Source organism: Megascapheus bottae, chromosome 11 (genome assembly GCF_031878675.1).
Source record: "Megascapheus bottae isolate mThoBot1 chromosome 11, mThoBot2.hap1, whole genome shotgun sequence".
In the NCBI taxonomy this organism is placed as follows: domain Eukaryota; kingdom Metazoa; phylum Chordata; class Mammalia; order Rodentia; family Geomyidae; genus Megascapheus; species Megascapheus bottae.
Genome location: NC_143519.1, coordinates 59611377 through 59623933, shown reverse-complemented (window position 1 = coordinate 59623933; position 12557 = coordinate 59611377). Strand labels below are relative to the sequence as shown.

Here is a 12557-nt window from a genome sequence, read left to right as displayed (position 1 = left end):
TCAGTACAGGAGAGAGAATGAATCTTCAAAGCTTAGCTCACTTCTGGTTTAATTTTACTAATCTAGGCCACTCTTGAAAAAAGACCTCATATGAAGGGCTCTGAAGTATGGCCTTCAAATATATTGGATATTAAGTTTACTAAGTAAATCTATGTCTAGTATATGACATATAGTATGCTACTCGTAATAGGATTATTCTATGTAATTAAACTGGGTTTGGAGGCAAAAATAAAATTTATTTCAATGAAGAACAAATTTTTCATGTTTCTATTAAATGTGTCATCCCAAACAACAATGTAATGGTGTTCTATGACTTGGAAACATAATGTAATTTACAGTATTACCAAACAGAATTCCACAAAAACTTTATAGCACACCTTATGTGACTAGCTCAAAGTACTTAGTTCAACTAAGTGATATGGAAGCATTTTGGTAAATATCTACAAACCAATACAGCAGTGAATAGTTCCTAATACAGAAGTGCATTAAGAAAACGTCAATTTTGTAACATTTTACATAAAAATAAAAGTAAAAAGGGCACTGCTTCATCAGCACATTCTTCACTCCTGTCTGGACGAGAGGCCAAACTTACTGTTCACTCTTCAGTTCATCTTGTTTTCCATTTAGTTCTTGATCAACTTGTTTTATGCCTGGTATGCCAGCGTATTCCATGGGAACAAGCTCTACTAGTTTTGCCAAATTAAAAACATACCTAATTTTTGGCTGAATTTTGAGCTAATAAATGGTTTTGTAACACCCCAGTTCTGGCTTTTTTCTAGGTATGAACCAAGTAATCAAATCCAGGTCTTCATACATGCTAGGCAAATGCTCTACCACTAGGCCAATCTCCCAGACTCTTATTTCAGAAATCATTTTTCAAGTTTGGGTTAACAGAAAAATTCTCCACATTAAATACAGAGGGAAAAGAAAAGGTGAGGTATTCTATGTGTTGAAACTATTTTAGTGTAGTGTTCGACTTTGGTCTTATGTCCTTTCCAATTTCAGTCCACTGTCTTTAAGGAGAACTGGTATGCCTTTAATTCTCGAACATTCCATTCCTCATTCTGCAGTGATGTAAAGATGACCAGTACATTCTGTTTGGGGTTGCCATAGGAGCAACTATATGAGTAGAGTTTGCTCTACAAGGTAAGGGTCTGAGCAAGGGCAGTCTGTCTATCATAGGGTTTGCTTTCTATGCCATTGGACTTACTTCCCATCCTTTCCATAGGGATTAAAGTAAAAAGAATGAGTTTTTTGAGGGAGGGCTTGTTGGATAATGTGAGGAGGAGAAGGGGCTGATTGGAGGGGACTTGGAGGAGTGAGAGCTGACTGGGGATCTCTCTGGTTCTTACATATGAAGGCTTTGCCTTGTAGCTACCTGAATAAAGTGTGTGTGTGTGTGTGTGTGTGTGTGTGTGTGTGTGTGTGTGTGTGTGTGTGTGTGTGTATGGGGACTTGAAACTGGGGCCTGGACACTGTTCCTTAGCTTTTTTTTTTCTCCAACTCCTACCACTCTGCCACTTGAGCTACAACTCCATGTACAACTTTTGCTGGTTAGTGGAGATTAGAGTTCCAAGAAGCTTTTTGAGGCTTTGAACTTCTTGTCTTCAGATCTCAGCTCCTGAATAGCTGGGATTTCTGATTAGTCAATCACCTAAAGCTCATTTCCTCTGAAGATTTATCTTAACAAACTGGGTTTAGGGGAAGTGATGAACCAAAAGGAATGAAAAGAAAAAGAAAAGAAAGTTCTTAGCCTGAAAGGTAGCAGGAAAATCAGCTACGATTTAAATTTGTGACAGAGTTTGATCCTCCTCTGTGTCTAGCTGTTTACAAACTGAAAGGCTGGAGACAGTTTGAGTCCTTTTGCCTAATTCTTTTAGGTTACATGAAGCTCTTCACATTTCTGTCACAGCTCCACAGCAGAAGCAGGGCTGGCTACAAGTCTTCTTGCTCTGCCTTGACCTCTTCTGGCTCCCATGGCTAGGGCCTAAGGACTAGGGACTGCAAGCATTGGGAGTTCTGTTTCCTTTCTGTATGAAATGGTATGGCTGGATACAATGTGCTTTACAAGTGTCTGCTCCAGATCTAAAAGTCAGAACCAGTATTTTACCTAAATGTATTTATTTATATATTTTTACAAGAAGAATTTTATTTTCATGTTACTTTTTCTTTTGAAGAGTGTAGGAATGTATTACATGTGTCTGGATGCCTTAGTGTAAATATCATATTATTATTATTATTATTATTGGACAATTTTGAGTATGTGGGTGTGTTTGTGTGTATGTACATATGTTGTGAATGTGTGGTAACACTGGGGTTTTAATTAGGGGTCTTAAATGCTTTCACAACTTTTTTTGCACCCAGGATTAGTGAATTATGACATCTGCTACAGGTCCAATTTCAGCTTTTTTCATATATATGTTTTTTTCATATATTTTTTATTGTAATTAATAGAAGGGTTACATTACATTCGCCAGATGGAAGGTGCATTACTTCACATACATTGATACCCTTTCTCAAGTGCAGCTTTTTTTCCTTTTAGATAAGTGGAGTCTCCTGGCTGTTTTTTTAGGTTTCTTTGAATTGAAATCCTCAGAACAGCTTAGTAGCTAGGATTATAATATCTTTTTATTTCCCATTGACATTGTATTATCTTAACATGTACCCACTCTGTGAAATATTATAGAATGTACAATATTTCTCATCCTTTTTATTTCTATTACAAAATGTTTCCAAGTAGAAAATCCATAATAACTGTGATATAAACTCTCTTAATAATGGATTTATTTACATCTCTATGTCCTGTGAAGCAATGCATTATCTGTAAAGGTGCCTTGTATATCAGTGAAAGTTTGTTGATTCAAAAATTTTTCTTCTCTTGTTCTGTAACAGAACTATGAAAAGTAATTGCAGAATGTACTTTTCCCAGGATTGGTCAACTCTGAAGAATTATAGCTTTCAAGGTTTCATAGGCTATAGATTTTAAAAGGCTCACCACCACCTAAAACAGTTCTGTGTGCATGACTTTCCATAATGTTTGGTATATTAAGTATATTTTCAACACAATCAGTGTGAAATTCTTCTATGTTTTCCTTCTCTTAGGTGAATGGTTTGTTACCTAGTGATACTATACTGAGATATATCCGGATTACACTGTAGCAGTGTTGACCCTCAACAAATGTAATATGTAAGTCATGGGATTCAAAGATGCTAAACCATGAGTAAAAGTCTCAAGCTTGTCTGATGAAATTGAGAATATACCTATACTTTCTTTGTTAATAAATGTCAACTCTATGGAAATGATATGTCACACATTCACAAATTAAACACATTTCTTTTTCTTTCTTTCTCTTTTTCTTTTTGTGGTCTTGGTACTTAAAATTCAGGACATTAGCACTGTCCCTGAGCTCTTTTGCTTGGAGCTAGTTTTCAGATACTTTGTGCCACATCTCCATTTCTGTTTGTGAATTGCAGATGAGAGTCTCAGGGACTGTTGGCTGCGGCTGGCTTCAACCCTGAGCCTCAGCTCTATCTCCTACAGAGGAGAACTACCAGCGTATGCCAGCACCACCAGGCTTCCTTCTGTTTAAAATACTGCAGTTGAGATGCTGTGATAGGCATGCCTGAGTCCATGTAAACTGGGCTCTGGCAGCAGCTGTTGATCCAGCATGAGCAATTGGTGAGTGGATTTACCTGTCATTTGAAAGTCAAATCATTTTGAAGTATGGTACCAAGACAAAGTTGATATTACTGCCCAACCATATCATGTAACTATTATCTGTTTTGAAAATAAATACCAAAGGAAAGAGGTCAAAAGAAACTTTCTCATAGGCTGTTCTAAAGTTAACTATGAGGAGCCAAAAGAGTATCACAGGTCAGGCACTCAAGTCACAATGAGTAGTTTGAAGTGAGGAGGAGTTCAGATATGAAGTAGCTAAAGGAATCAGGATAAATGTGTCAAAAGCCAGGACTATTTCACCTGAAATACCACCATCATGATGGATAGGAATCTTGCTTCTGCTGTGCAGATCTTTTTCTCCATAAGACAGGCAGGAAAGAAAGCTAGTATTGGTGGAAGCAAGGAGTAAAGGGGAAACAGAATCAAACATTTAGATGATATATCAGCTGGAATTTTTTTATAATGCATGAAGTGGAAAACAGTGAACACGAATACAAAATTTAAAAGCCATATCAGCTGGAGTTTCTACATAACGAGCGAAAGGGAAAAGAGGAGACCTGGAAGCAGAATTTGGGTGATATATCAGATTCAGCTTCTACATAGCAAGGGAAAGAAAATCTAGGAAACAACAAAACCACAGAAAACATTGGTGTAGGTTCACAAAGAAGGAATTCTTCATCAGTCTTGTCTAAAAGCTTTGTTTTTTAGAGATGAACATTTAGTTAGATCCCAAAGTCTCTTTTTTAGGAAAACACAAGAAATACCCTCTTGAATATATATATATATATATATATTATGTATAGTTAGTCTTCAATGAATTGCAGCTAATTTGTGTGAAAAAGTACATATAGGAAGGGCCAGGTGTATGGCCTAGTGGTAGAGTGCTTGCTTAGCATGCAGGAAGCCCTCGGTTCTATTTCTTGGTAACACATACACAGGAAAAGTTGGAAATGGTGCTGTGTTTCAAGTGATATAGCGCTAGCCTTGAGAAAGCTCAAGGACAGTGCCCAGGCCCTGAGTTCAGGCTCCAGAATTAGCAAAAATTAAAAAGTATATATAGGATTTTACATAGTATTTGACTGTGCTTAATTTAATGATTCAAAGCAGATCCCATCTCTATCTAGAGAGGTCAGCTATGAAAGGTCACATAATGAATATAGATAGGCATATGTATGAAGATATACAGAGACTAAGTATGTAGGACCGATTATTTTCTTTGATTTTATTTTGTAGGATGGGGACTTGAACTCTGGGCCTGTGTGCTACTGTCCTTGAGCTCTTCAGCACAAGGCAGGGGCTATACCACTTGAGCCATAGCACTACTTCTGGGTTTCTGGTGGCTAACTGGAGATTCCAGTCTCATTGGAAATTACAGTGGCAAGGCTGGTTTTGAAATATGATCCTCAGATTTCAACCTCCTGAGTAGCTAGGATTTTAGTCACTTGATCCCTGCATTATGGAAACTATTTTGAATGTCACAGCTGTGCAGCTCTATCTGCGCCATACTGTCCTTTTAAAATTGGGTGAATGATTGAGACACCAGTGAGGAGATGGGGTTCTTGATGTTGCAGTGAACAGTAAAGAGAACTCTTAGAAAACTCTGATAGGATAGCTTGTTTATAAGACCCTATTCTGAGAGGCTGTACACATTTTGTAGACTGCAATGACAAATGATCACAGAAAAAGTAGCTTCCGAAGTAACAATTTACATCACAACACTGGGGGATATAGGGCTCAAATCAAAGGGCCCACAGCTACTTGGCCCCTACTCAGGGCTGAGGAAAAGGAAGTTCCTTGTAGATCCCTTTTCCCTGTTTTCCTGGTTGTGGACAATTGTCAGGCCCATGATTCCTCCTCTAGATTGCTGCCCTACTTGGCACATGCCATTCTTATTTTTTCATATATTTTTTATTGTAATTAATAGAAGGGTTACATGATATTTGCCAAATAGATGGTGCATCACTTCACATACATTGATAACCTTTCATATGTCTTGGTCCCCATTTCCCCCCTGCACCCCCACCCCTCATCTTGTTTCCCCCCCTTCCCTATCCAATTTCAAATAACCAAAAACAAATATATCCGATATATCAGGTAACAAAGTGAGATACTGTAACAATATGAGATAACCAAGGGACAGCAAAAGAGATAAGAGATAACATAGTACCTTAAGAACAACAATCATTCATTATATGGCTTATGTTTCTATAGCCTAGAGATGCTTTCATTTAGCGTCCTACTATATGGCCTTTTGTATCAAGGTTTTGCCCTATTGCAAATCTCTGCTAGGACAGCCCAAGGTTTCCACTGATTATGACAAATGAGGGAAACCACTGAGCCTAAGTTCCTTTGAGTCTGGCTTACTTTAGTTAATATGATTTTTTCTAAGTCTTTCCATTTCCTAACAAATGGGGCAATGTCATTCTTTCTGACAGCAACATAGAATTCCATTGTGTACAAATACCACATTCTTTCGGTAGAGTGAATACTTTTTCAAAATCTAAATCCAAGGTTTATGACTCAATGAATAGTGTGTAGATATCAATAACCTTGGGTAAAGTATTGAAGTCTAGGCATCAAGAATGATTTTAATTGTGGAAATGAACAGTGACTGGGTGTTCCAAAGAAATCATATTCTCAAAGAAATTAGGGAGTGTGTGTATGTGTGTGTGTGTGTGTGTGTGTGTGTGTGTGTGTGTGTGTGTTTATATGTGTGTTTGTGTGCTGGTACTCCGGTATTATGACATCTGCCGCTCTGCTCTTGTGCTTAAGTCTGATATTTTCTTTTCAACTCTTCCTTTCCAGTCCAATATTTTGTTGCCAATATTTTGAATTGGAAATGTCCTTTCAAAGCCATTTTTACTCTGATTTCCTTCCATTTATTATCATCAGTCCTCTCAGTAAATGTCATTATTGAGTTGAGCAGTGGTTCACCAATCCATTCCTGGCCATGCTGAGGGCACAACAGGGGTTCATGTGATGAGACTGCGTGGCCAAATGCTAGTCTCATCCCATGCAGCTTCATCTAGTACAGGCTTTGGAAGTCAAATCTCAGTACTGCAAAGAGGCCTGGTAGGGATAGCAGAGGTGGAGGGGTAGCTCCTGTAGCAGATCCCATGCTTGGCATGGAGAAGTCCATGGTTTCAATACCCAGCATTGTAGATAGAAAATGATAGTTTTCTTTACTGTTTAGACTCAACTTTTGCGTATGTGTTTAATTTCTTCACAGTGTGGACACTTACACCCAAAGGGGAAAGTTGTCCCAGTCCTGGCCGGCCCTGAACATCTGGTGAGTCCCCCATGTACTTGTCATCACAGTGCTAACCAATATGCAGTGTTGTAACCATAGACAATACCCATGGCAGGCACACAGTGTCAGTACAACCTTGTTTTCAGTTTTGAAAATAAACAGGCCACAATGGAACACACCAATAAACAACTGTTCCTATTCTCTTTGGAAGTCAAGTTGCAGGATCTACGAAGATAAATGAAGATGGTCACAGTGAATATATGAAACTCACACTAATTGAATGGAATGGAATCAGATTTCACATACAAAGTAGCTAATGGAGCCTGAATCAGTTCTTTATACCCCACACTTACGTTATCTTGAAAGACTCAGCATCACATCAGATAGAGGTCCTGCAGATCCTTTTATCAATCAGAGAGGTAGGACAGACAGCCACTAATACTGCAACCAAGTAGGGAACAGAGGAGCTATGGAAGCAGAAATGTAGAGGATATGTCATCTTGATTTCCTACATAGCAAGTGAAATGGAAAATAAGGGAAGCCACAAAGCCACAGTCAACACTGTGTAGATTCACAAGGCAAGATCTCTTGGCCAATGTTGCATGAAAACTTTGTTTGGCAGAGGTGAACATTTATTACAGTACCAAGCATCATTTTCCAGGAAAATTCAGGAAGTACTCTCTTGCATATACAATACATAGATAGTTTTTTATGAATTATAGATACTTTGGGAAAAAAGTAGGTGTGAGAATTAACATAGTATTTGACTGTGTATAATTTAAAGATAAAGTAGTGATCATAAGGGGAAGGAAATGTATGTCTAGAGAAGTCAGCCATGAGGGTCAGATACTGGAATATAGATAGGTATGTGTATAAAGTTGTACAGAGAGTGTGCATCAAGTTTGTGGGCAGTATTTTGAATGTCACAGTAGTGCACTTTTATCTGTGCCATTCCATCCTTTCACGAGTTGGGTGAATGACTAAGATGAGTGAGGAGAATGGAGTTTCTGTTGTTCTAGTGAGCCATAAAGAGAACTCTTAGAAAAATCTATAATCAGATCACCTCCATGAGACTTTATTCCAACCGATTGTGTATGTTTTCTAGAGCTCAGTGACAAATCACAATGAAGTAGCTTCTGCACTAACACTGTATTTGAGAGCACTGAGGGAGGGGATTCAGTTCTCCAAGGGCCCATGAACACTTGGCTCTGACTCAAGGATGAAGAAAATAATTGAAGCACAAAGTCCCATTTTGTTGTGATAGTTTTCTTGCCCATGGATTCATCCTCTAGTTTTCTGACCTACTTGGCACATGCCATTCTTTCTGTACAGTAAATACTAACATTTTTTGTCCAGTCCTGGGCTTGAGGTCAGGGCCTGAATCCTGTCCTTGGATTTTCTCAAGTCTAGAGCTCTACCACTTGAGCCTCAGCACCATTTCTGGCCTTTTTTTTCTATGTGTGTGGTACTAAGGAATTGAAGCCAGATCTTCATGCATTCTAGGCAAGCACTCCACCACTAGGCCAAACTCCCATCCCAATGCTAATTTTTTGACAAATATGAATCCAGGGTTTATGAGTTGATGCATAGAGTATAGACATCATTTATCTTGGGCGAATCATGATTTTAATTGCTGAAGTGAAGAGTGACTTGGTGTTCCAAAGAAATTACATACTCAACCAAAGAAATTATGGACTGTGTAACCTATGTGTTTGTGTATGTGTGTGTGTGTGTGTGTGTGTGATATGTGTGTTTATGTGTATTCATATGATTATGTATTGGTATTATGACATGCCCCTCTGCTCTTGTGCTCTAATATAATGCATTATCACTCAAACTCCACATTTGTAGTCCAACGTTTTGCTGCAGAATTGGAAATAGCCATTCAAAGCCATTTCTACTCTGAGTGCCTTCCACTTGCTATCACCAGATCTTCCACGAAATGTTATTCAGTGGTTCACCAGTCCATTCCCTGCCATTCTAAGAGAAAACAGAGGTTCACATGATGAGGCAGCATTGCCAAAACTCGAATCACTTCTATGCAGCTTCATCTAACCCAACGTTCTGAAGTCAAACCTCAGTACTGCAGAGAGGCCTGGCAGGGATAGCAGAGGTGGAGGTGTAGCTCTAATATCAGATCCCATGCTTGGCATGGAGAAGACCATGGTTTCAATACCCAGCAATGTAGATATTTTTCTGTACTGTTCTGGCTCAATTTTTGTGTATGTGTTTAATTTCTTCACAGTGTGGAATCTGACACCCAGAGGGGAAATGTATCCCAGTCCTGGCCGGCCCTCAACATATGGTGAGTCCATGTACTTGTCAACTGAGTGATAAACAATGTAAAGTGTTGTAACCGTAGACAATATATATGACAGTCAATCAGTATCAGTACATCCTTGTTTTAAGTTTTGACATAAATAAGACTTTCTTTGAAAGTCAAGTAGTAGGATCTATAAATGAAGATGGTCACAGTTCATGTAGAAAACTCACACCAATTGAATGTATTGGAAACAGATTTCACATAAAAAAAAACACTAATGGAACCTGAATCACTTCTTCATACTCCACTCCTCTGTTACCTTGAAAGGCATACTATCACATTGGATGGGAGCCTACAGATCTTTCTATCAATCAAGGAGGCTAGAAAGACAGCCAACAGTAACACCAGCAAGTGGGAACTGAGGGAGTCATGGAAGCAGCAATGTAGGTGGTATATCAGCTTGATTTCCTGCATAGCAAGTGAAATGGAAAATAAGGAAAGACACAAATCCACAATATATGTCCATAAGGAAAGAATTCTTTGTCAATCATTTTATAAAAGATTTCTTTATCAGAGGTCAACATTTCTTTGTACCAAGAACCTCATTTCTAGGAAATTCCCCCTTCCAAAAATAGTATATTTTGTGATTGTTTTGGATGAATTGTACCAAATTTGGGTAAAAAATAATTTTAGGAATTTCCACTGTTTTACTGTGTATAATTTAATGATTCAAAGCAGATCACACATATATCTAGAGAGGTCAGGATAAAATAACAGATACCAGAATATGGATATACATGTGTACAAAGATGTTCAGAGACTGAGCACAAAGAATGTGGAGAACTATTGGAGTGTCACGGCAGTGCGATTTTGTCTGTGCCATTCCATCCTTCTGAAAATTGGGTGAAGGACTCAGACTCCAGAAGAAAGTGAATTCTCCCGGTCCTTGTGAGCAGTGAAGGGAACTCTTAGAAAACTCTGATCAGACCACCTGGGCATGAGACACAGATTGAAGGTTTGTACACATTTTCTAGGACTGCAGTAACAAAGGATCACAAAGGAAGAACTTGTGCACTAACAATTTACCTCCCACGACTGGGGATTATAGGTCTGAAAGTGGCTGTGAACATTTGTCTCTTGTTCGAGACAGTAGAAGGGAATGTCTCCACAAAGTCTCCCTTTTGGTTTGGACAATTGTTTGGCCCATCCACTCCTCCTTTAGATTTCTATCCTATTTGGCAGATGCCATGTTCTTCTATACAGTTAATGCAACCTTTTTCATAAATGTGAATCGAAGGTTTCTGACTCCATGAATAGTGCACAGACGTCATTTATTTGGGTAAAGCCTTAAAGTCTTGGCATCAAGACATGATTGAAATTGTTGAAATGAACAGTTGCTGGGTTTTCTCACAAGATCACATTCTTCATCAAGGAAATTACCAATTGTGTGTGTGTGTGTGTGTGTGTGTGTGTGTGTGTGTGTGTGTTCGTGTGCATTTGCTGTGGTATTTGGCCTTGTGCTCCTTTTGTTCTTGTGCCATGGGTGTTGCTTCCACTCTTGATCTGTACATTCCCTCATCAGCATTTTGCTGCTGAACTGAATTAGCTTTTCAGACACATTCTTTTCCTTAGTGACTTTGTTTTTGTCATTTGTCTTCAGTTCTCTCAGTACATGATCCAGTAGATCACAGAGGTCTGAGAGTGGTTCATCTACCCATGCCAGATCATCCTGAGAGCACAGCCAGCAAGGGATGATTGAGTCAACATAGACAAAAGCAATCTTCTGTCCTCAGAAGCTTCATTCAGCACTGGGCCCAAACATTAAGCTGCAGTTTCAGGGACAGGGATTGAAGCTATAGAACAGTTAGATACACAACTCAAATGCATATCTAGCGAAAACCATAGTTTAAACCCCCAACCTTTTAGGGAAATGCATTGTTTCTTCTCCCAGTGTCCCACTTAATTGTCTCTATGTTTTGTATTTTGTTATAGTGAGCACCACACATTAGAGGTCCTCCCATCTGAACTGAGCGCAAATGTTTGGTGAGTTGATTTGACATCTCAGTGTACAACCGTTTTGGAGTCTGAGGACAATACAGATTATACAGACAGCCTAGGAATATCTTTATGAAGTCATTTTGAATATTGACACAAATAGAGGATGATTGAGTTGGTCAAAAAACACTGGTGGATTGGTTGCTCTGTAGTCTAGGAAGCAACCAAAATTTTCATAATGTCAGTGCTTGTATGTTGTTTTCTATTAGCCAACGGAGGTGACAATCCTACTCAGAACTAACCCCGTGGTGAAATGGTGTGTAGAGCCTAGTATTAAAGTTCTTAATTGAGTGTGGGTTGACCTTGCATTCTCCAGAATGGTGATACTGAAAAGCCCACCATTATATTGATGGAATTCCTGCTTCTGGCCTACTGTCCATTGTTCCTATCTGAGAGTTGAAATCAGTAAAGATATCCCAGATTATTGAAGGAATGGAGGAAGCATAAAATTAGGGAATTCAGGGTTGAGTTCCTTTGACTTGCATTGAAAGTTACACAAGATGGAATTAGGCATTGTGGTAGATGTACTGAGAAAAATTCTTCCATCTTGGATGAAACCTTTAATTTTCTGAGGTCCATATTTAATATCCCCAAGAGATACAATTCCATTTCTCTGGCAAAATGGAATACTGCTTTTCATTTAGTAACATGCCTCTCAGTTTTGCACTGCAGTACCAGAGAAAATCACTCGAGGGAACACAAGAGCTGGAGATGTAGATGTAGCTCAAGTGGCAGAACATTTTCCTAGCAGGAGCAAGGCCATGATTTCAATATCCAGCTTGTATAAAACATGTTTGAGTTCCTCTCCATGGTCCAACTCAATTATCTGTTTCTAATTTTATTTCATTTCTAGTAATGTCACGACGTTTCCAGCCACTGCGGTTTGTGACTCAAACATTGACATTTGGTGAGTTGTCTATCATCTGAAAGTTAAACTGATTTCAATGTAAGTATAATGCCCAATCAATATGGCAGCTTATCAGAGAGTTCTCATGTAATCCTTGTGTGTATTGAAATAGAGAATGATAGCATAAATGAACACACACTTGATCATGGTCTGCTTTGAAGTGAAATCTAGCAACCAAATCCTTATTTACATATCAGTGCCTGCATGCAACTTTCACAGAGCCAACAGTGGTAAGAATCCCAGTTAGAAACAGTGAGAATGGTCTTAATGGTTTCTCAATGAAAAGAACAACAGATCTTTTTCATTCTCCAGAATTCTGATACCCACTATCAGAATTGATGAGAATCCTTCTTCTTAGGCTACCATTCCTTGTCCATTTGTGAGAGGCAGTTAAAAAAAAACA

At 38.7% G+C, this 12557-nt stretch overlaps 2 long non-coding RNA genes across 2 annotated transcripts; both read left to right on the top strand.

Annotated features, from left to right (window-relative positions):
- The first annotated feature begins 1103 nt into the window (after positions 1–1103).
- LOC150057207 (uncharacterized) lies at positions 1104–6925 on the top strand. Its single transcript, XR_016537065.1, has 4 exons — positions 1104–1146; positions 3103–3187; positions 3475–3679; positions 6909–6925. It is a non-coding gene; the product is annotated as an uncharacterized LOC150057207 (long non-coding RNA).
- Positions 6926–6928: 3 nt separating this feature from the next.
- LOC150057206 (uncharacterized) lies at positions 6929–11226 on the top strand. Its single transcript, XR_016537064.1, has 3 exons — positions 6929–6968; positions 9175–9234; positions 11185–11226. It is a non-coding gene; the product is annotated as an uncharacterized LOC150057206 (long non-coding RNA).
- Positions 11227–12557: the final 1331 nt, after the last annotated feature.